Genomic DNA, 7,895 nt, shown 5'->3' on the forward strand with positions numbered 1-7,895 from the left:
AACTTTTGCCTTGGGCTTAGCGTTTTTAGCACAGTTTTCAACGGAACAAGTAATGAAAACGAGCTTATGGTCCGATATACCCTCTTCTATGCAAACATCATGCTGTAACGTAGCTTTGCTGATAAAAAGGAGATCCAAAATTGTGCCTCCATCACCAGACGGACGGGTGACCTCCTTTACCACTTGGTCTAAGTCACATGCCATCATTATGTCAAGAAGTGGGTTATCCTCTGTTTAAGCAAGGTGGTTACTTGTCCAGTTGATAGATGGCATGTTAAAATCACCCGGCATAATAATCTTGCCCAGATTTGTTGCTGTCATATAATCCTAAAGCATCGTTAGAAACTCGGGTGGGGAAGGCGGTGGCCTGTATACCGCGCAAACTGTAAACACATGACCACAGAAAGATACTTTCAAAAAGAGGCATGAGAATCAATTTACAGATGCTTGCCGCGCAGAATAGCCGCACTTTTGGCTGCTCGGAGCGAAACAACAAAATACTAAGTCATCGTTTTGATGCTGCATGGAAACAGGCCCGTGACTGCTGCTTTTTTTTTTCGTCGTGACAAAATGCCTGAAAAACTTTATATGTTTTTGTGCAGCTATTTATTATGTCTACGATCGCATTTCAGGCGCGACATCTTAGCGGTATCCAATTTCTTACTTGCGCAGCCTACGTGTCCCATCGTCCAAGGGCACCAATCAAGAGCGTCATCTGCATGCGCCACAATATAGATGGTTCGCACCATTCACTCAATTCAAGCTGCATGCATGCAAAAGCGCGCGAGCAGTGCAGCGCCACGCTGGTAGTGTGAACTTCGTGAACTAAATGCCAATCCTTTAGCGACTGGAAGGAGTAAGCCTCCTTCGTAGCTGTTCTCGTCCTCGCTATATACCACAATGCAACACCCCGGTTCCGAGCACCCACGAGCGGCGGCACATGCACCGGTGGCCACGCGCTACGAGTGTCCTGTTTCAATCCGTGAGTACTGTACGTCCGAACAATGGGGGAACTGCATCGCCGAGCAGCACATATGGCCTCGGAAATGGACAATTTCGTTCGGGTCATTCGACAGTCATCCCAGATTAAGACCATTTATTTACGGGCGCACATTTGAAACTCTGAGCTTGTCGAATGGAAGGCCCGCGGTCAACAAGACACCCTACTAGTGACGAGCCCTTACGTGCCAGCGCCAGCGCCTCTATCTGCTCTTGAGCCGTCAGTGGCTTGGCGCACCCCCGTTGCCTGTCCCTTATGCGACCTGACCATCCTAGACGCATTCATGGGTGTCTCCTCCCTCGCCCTGGACCCCTTCACGTATGACCAAGGGCGAGCGGGGCCCCATTCAGCCCCGTATCAGGAGTAAGCTGCTCCTGGGAGCAACTGTCCGCGGTGCAGCGTAACAGTCCGAGCGCTCACTCCTTGCTCGAGCCATACAAGAGCATAATCTGGAGGATCCCCAGTCTTGATATGCCGGGTTCACAAGTCCTGCGAGAGCCGACTGTGCCAGGTGCTCCTGTGATGGGCACTCCGAGGCTAGTCCACCGAAAGACGTGATTTCAATGATAGGCTAACTAGCCAACGCAGACATGCGCTGTCGTATGCAGCCAGTGAGGCCGAACTGGTCATGTGAGGTGGCAGTGTTTTGCTCGCTGTAGCGCGAATACAGGTCGTTCGGGAAACTGCTGCGACCGGCAACAGTAAACAATGGCAGTGCGTGTCAGTGCACGCTCATCAATGACAGGAGCGTGGAACGCTGCCCGGTACGTGCAGAGAAACAAGCCGGTGAGTCGGTCATCGTTCCCTTTGCCGCATAGCGCAGGTGCAGTCACCAGAACCGACAATGAATGTTAACACGCTGGGAATTATCGTACCAGCACTTCTTGATATTGGATCAGGAATCTCTTTAATCAGTGACGCATGCTTGGAGCAGTGTAAAGCTAAAAATCGAAAGCTGAGTAACGCAAATGTTCATTTGCGAATGGCATCAAACCTCGTATTAAACCTTGAAGCTCGTGTTCGCTGGGAGATAACTTTTGTGAAAAAAACAGAGCCAGTGATTTGTTTGCCTGGTCTGTCAGTACCCATGCTTTTTGACCGCGATCTTTTTACAATCCAGGGGCTCAAGCTGTACTTTCCGGCAACAGGCTGCCGCCTTCATGGATAGCCCCAGACAACGCCCTTTGACGAGAAAGGAGACTTCATGCTTGTACAAGGAAGTACGGAAGGCATGGCAGCCATGCGCAACACTTTGCCGCCAGTCAAGCAAAGCAGTGGCGAAATCAAGGGAACGAACCACCAGCGAAAGCAGCTGGAGGTCCTGGTGACGTCCTTCTCGGGAATGTTCATGGAGCGTCCTGGGAAGACCGACGCCCTAGTGCTTGAGGCGACGCCCAGCCTTGGCCTTGCAACCCGAGACCGTGAAGCCAGCACAAGCGAGCCCTTCTCAATAAAGCGCTGGACAAGATAGACACCGGAGCTGTGCGACCCTCAGACAATCCGTGGGCCCTCTTCATTCTACTGGCCTCACGGAAAGGCTGTGTGGTACGTATTTGAGAGGATTACCGCAAGCTCAACATGGTCAGGGTGAGAGATTCTATCCTTTGCCAGCAATGTCTAGCATGACCTAGGCTGGGAAATGCGCAGTTCTTCGCCGATATCCCTGCTCTCGTAGGTATCTCTAAATTTAGGTTCACATAGACATCCAGAAAACGGCATTTTTGTGCCGTAGTTTGGGTTCGTGTGCATGCCATGTGATCTTTCAAAGTTCCTATCAACTCATGATGAATGAGGGCTTACGTGATGTAAAGCTTAATTATGCACTTTTGTATCTTGATAAGGTGGCTGTATTTTTGCGCACCTTCAAAGAGCATCTGGAACACTTGCATACCGTTCCGCAGCGCATTTTAGCAGCCAGTATAACAGTTCATCCTGGAAAATTCCAGCTCGCTACTAAAAAGATCAACTTTCTTAAGTTTGTTGCCAATGGTGTACTAAAACCAAACCCTTATAGCTTCAGGAACTTCAAATTTGCCTCCGCTCCAAACACTAAGAATTTGCAAAGGTTTCTGGGTATGACTGCTTTGCATCGTGATCTCATTGCACTGTGCGCCGACATCGCTGGGCCACTTACTGCTAAAGAAAGGCGTTAATTTACTCTGGAGCAGTGAGCAACAAGCAGTTTTCGACACGCTTTTAAGAGCGATCACCAGCATTGCCTTTCTTCAGCTGCCAGATCTTAACAAACCTCTTTTTTTTCTTTTAAATGCGAAGCATTTTTTAGCGAACTTCGGCGGTTTTCAGCGTATCTATCTATCTATCTGTCTATCAAGCCGCTTACGTTTGGGTGCTCTCGTGGTCATCACATTTACTCGGTGTGAACAAAAATTAGCATGAGATGGTAAGATGGTTTGACGAATACGACGCACTTGTCAAGACATGAATAATCTCCCAATCCCGTCGCGTAAGTTGTCAAACACTTCCCGCCAGACAATGGCACATACCCACGGGCGGATATGTGTCGCTGGTATGCGGGTATGTGCCGCAGCTGATTGACACTTGGTATCTGCTCAGAAACGACGAGAACACACATAGGAAATTTTAACGCGCGATTGTTAAGAAATACCCGACGTTGTAAGCGTCGACCCGACGAGTCCCAGCTGGAATCGAACCCAAGCATTCTGGGTGCCAATGAAGCATTTCACCACAGAGCTACGCCAGGTCTCGGAACTACTTTTCAAATAGACGCTAATCTTCGTGAAACAGCAATAGTGGTTTCAGTGCTGCCTACGCAATTTTATAAACATTACATATGTACTATTTCGATACAGCTGTCACCTCGGGTTAACGTCAGATGCGGTAAGTTGCCATGCGCTGAAGTTGATTTATGCAGCAGTACCCAAGGCAAGCATCTTCGCGAGCATCAGCTTCTGGTGTTGCTAATACGCATGTTCCATTTGGCACCGTTGCGCAAGTGCAAACAACTGGTTATGTAAACATCTGCAACTCTTCGACATATGTTTGTGTGTGTGACATTTGTGCATTAATTCAGCGTCATTTCATGACGTATCGCTCAACAAAAAATTGCAACACGGTCACCTTTCTTCCGCATGCTTCGCATAATGTGGATTCTCGTACGTGGGATCTGCGGAATTTTCTTTTTGTTGCAGACCATCGCAAGCTATTATTGCCTTGGCGCACTACTTTTACAGAAGTGCGCCAGAGCTTTAAGGCCCGTTGTTGTCGCAAGCCACACTTTGACCGGTGCGGAACGTAACTGCTCGATTACAGAGAAGGAATGTGTGACCATCATTTTAGCTATAAAAAAATGGCAGCATATCCGCCGAGTCAATAATAGAGTGGGGCGAAGCATTCGTCCGCCCATTCGTTCTTGCTTCCGTCCGTCCATGCGTCCGTCTGTGTGACCGTCCATGCGTCCATCCGCCCGTCCGTGCGTGCGTCTGTTCGTGCGTCCATCCCTGCGTTCGTCCATGCATCCGCCCCTGCGTCTGTTCATGCGTCCATCCATGCATCTGTCTGTGTTTCCGTTCGTCCATCTATTCAACACTCCAAGTACCACCATCTCGCATCTTTTCGTCATATATTCCCCATATAGAAGCACCGCATTCCAGTGGACATTCCAAGGACTAAACGAGAGGTGGCACACGCACACTTCCTTACGACTTGCGCTTCGGGTCCACTTCCCACCTTTAACCACCTCGAGTTCATGGTATATACTAGTTCATTGTATTCATGGCACTGCGGCTCAACGCTCGCTAAACCTTTCTAAAACTAAGGAGGTTACACCCAGCAAGTATAACGTAGCAACCCTTTCTTGTCAGATAGTGCTCAATGTACATGCCAATGGCTGCTAATGGGGATCGCAGCGCGCGCATGAACTAAATGCCGAATGCTCCTGTCTCTGGTTCCCCATTAGCAGCCATTGGCATGTACATTGAGCCTATTTTTTATTGTTCAACAACGCACAGAAGAAATCTCTCACTGGCACCACCTTGGAGGTGAAGGTTTTATACTTGTTACACACTACAACGGCTACGAGGGACGAACGGGTGCCGCCTTGAGGAGCTTCGCCCCTAAATAAGCTTGGCATGTTTTGGAATGGAGCTCACTTTGTTGTTCAGACTGATCAAGTACTGTCTTGGTTGAAGCGATTACTTAATCTCTCCGGATGACTGGCCTGATGTTCTGCTTACTTTACATCGCCATGATTACGTCATTGAGTACAAGGGACAGTTGCTGACACAATTCAACGTACGCCGTTATCTATTGATCCTGTGTGCGTGTGCGTGTGCGTGTGCGTGTGTGTGCGTGTGTGTGCGTGTGCGTGTGCGTGCGCGTGCGCGTGCGTGTGTGTGTGTATATAGTCGCGACAGCACCTGAAACCATGCATTCACGTTGGGATACTTAGGCGACTAAACAGAAGCTTCTTGCAGCGCAAAGTGTCGGACTCTGTACTCTGTCGCAAAGTGAAAGAAAAGCTTGCGGCTCATGATCCAGCGGTCACAGGGAGCGAGGAGGAGACGGACTGCTACCTGCTTGCTGAAGGATGGCCTCTTGTGCCGGTATTTTCCCCAAGTTGGCGATGAAAATGCCAAATCGCGATTGCGAGTTGTTATTCATCACAAACTTTGCAAATATTTCATGATGTACTACCACAACAATGCTATTGCTGCTCACTCTTCAGGGCAGAAAACTTACGACAAGTTGTGTCGTACGGTAAGTTGACCAGGCATGAAACAGGATGTATTGCGTTACGCGCGTTCCTGTTCAGTAAAACTTGAGGTGGCTTACAGCTATAGGAACAATGCAATCGGCTGAGAGCACGGCGCCTTTGTAAATAGTAGCATGTGTCGTAATGGGCTCGTTTTCAACGAGTCCGGGGCGCAGCCAATACCCGCTTGTTTTGACTGACCGTTTTACAAAGTGGGTCGTAGTTTTCTTTGTGCAAGCGGACTTCAGAGAAAGTATCCGACTGTCTTCTCAAAGCCTATGGCCAGTTTCTGATTTCCTGCCCAGCTGATCATAGACAACGTGACGTGCTTCACTAGCAAGCTGTTCCCAGGTTCCTGTGACGCCCTGGGAATTCGTCACAAGCGCACGTCTGTGTGACACTCGCTAGCCCACATCAGGCAAAGTGTAATCCGAAATCTTAAATATATGCTTCTCGCACGTACTGAGCGTCACAAAGACTGGGACGTCACTCTAAAAAACAGCGTTTACGGCTAGAAGAATAGTTACACGCTCAACAGGCTTCATTCCTGCTCAACTAAACGTGGGCAATAAAATGAGTTTTCTGTAGGACGGTGCTCTGATATGTACTAACGCTTCTCCGAGGCCTTGTGTAAGGTTTGCAGATAACCAGCGGCAGCGGCTGAACGCCGCGGTACAGCGATCCAGACATCACCTCGACGGATTAGACCAGACAATATGATAAGTCGGAAGGATTATGAGCTTAGTGACAGTGCTTAAATGCACGCAGCCGATCAGTGGCGCTTGGAAATGTTTTTCAGCTTCCTTAGCAAACGGCATAGGACGGGCCTTAAAGAATGGCATAGAAATCCAAGCTTTCGTACATGTTGAGATTAAATCCAAGCTTTCGTACATGTTGAGATTGCTTGACTCATCAAGCGTATGACCCTATTCATGTATCCTATCTCAGGGGCGTAGCCAGGGGGTTGCACACCGGGCACGTGTCCCCCCCCCCCTAAATTTTTTTCGCCGTGGCGTAGAGAGCGAAAAATGGCCATTTTCGGAGGGTGATTCTCCCGAAAACGAGTTGGTACCCCCCCCCCCCTCCGAAAAAAATTTCTCACTACGCGCCTATTCTATCTCAACCCCCCCCCCCCCCCCCTTTTTTTTTTCGCATGACAAGATTCAGCTGCTAGGCATCCATACATTCCTCATCAGAGCTTGGCCATCCAGTCAGCAACAGCACGTGGTATACGACCTGCGAGCGTGGTAACGTATGAGGGAGGGGTTTGGGAAGATGACGCATTTCCTTGCTTTGTGCTTCATTTTTTTTTCTCCCGGAAGTGTAGGTTTGCTATGTTCACCTTGTCGTTTGGCGCAGGATGCATATACTGTTGTTGGTGGCGAGAAGAAAATCTTTATTTGTTTTTGTTTGCTCTCGCTACGCTTTAGGGTCCCTGCGGCCGGATATCAAGAGCGGTCTTCTGGTCCTCACCTCACCTTCTTAAGGGAAGGGCGGGAGGGGGTGGGGGAACCACGCACACCAGCTTTCCAGAAATAGCGCCTCGTATTGCGCAATTGCGTTGCGCGTGGCGGACCTGCGCTCTTCAATAGGGTCCGCCTGCGTGCTTTCCAGGAGAGAGGTGCCTTGGCTTCCATGAAGGACGGATGCTGTCACCCGCGCTTGGCGATTGCTGCTGCCCCCGCACATTATGGTCGCCGCACAGCTGTCTCGTCTCTGGGCTAACATTCCCATATGCCGCGTTTATTTAAAATGGTTTATTTTGACCCGGAGTCGCCGAGGCCTGCTTTAACTACGGACGGGACTCAGAAAGCCAGATACCCACTAACTGTACAAGGATTGAAAGCTGGGCTAGTTGGCATAGGTCGGCAGATAAAATGTAGCTCACTCAGACTCGCTCAAGAATACGTTTTGCGCTTAGGAAAGGCGGGGCCAGGAAAGAGAAGAGACAAGAATAAAGTTTGTTCACAGTCGGGATTCACGCTGTTCGGTTGTTTTTCTACACTGCGCGTTCACGCGTCCCAACACCTTCGGTGCAAAGTGGTCAGCAAATGCAACTATCAGCCCGCTACAAAACTTCAAGTAATCAAAGGATTGAAGTTCTGCAAAGACTTTACCATTTCGACACTAAAGTGCAAACAAATGAATTTCATAAACTGTATG

The 7,895-nt window shown here is 49.2% G+C and overlaps 1 long non-coding RNA gene across 1 annotated transcript; it reads left to right on the forward strand.

The window, feature by feature from the left end:
• Positions 1-729: 729 nt before the first annotated feature.
• On the forward strand, positions 730-7,709 carry LOC142814355 (uncharacterized). Its single transcript, XR_012894929.1, has 3 exons — positions 730-982; positions 2,121-2,545; positions 7,163-7,709. It is a non-coding gene; the product is annotated as an uncharacterized LOC142814355 (long non-coding RNA).
• Positions 7,710-7,895: the final 186 nt, after the last annotated feature.

Source organism: Rhipicephalus microplus, chromosome 4 (assembly GCF_043290135.1).
Source record: "Rhipicephalus microplus isolate Deutch F79 chromosome 4, USDA_Rmic, whole genome shotgun sequence".
In the NCBI taxonomy this organism is placed as follows: domain Eukaryota; kingdom Metazoa; phylum Arthropoda; class Arachnida; order Ixodida; family Ixodidae; genus Rhipicephalus; species Rhipicephalus microplus.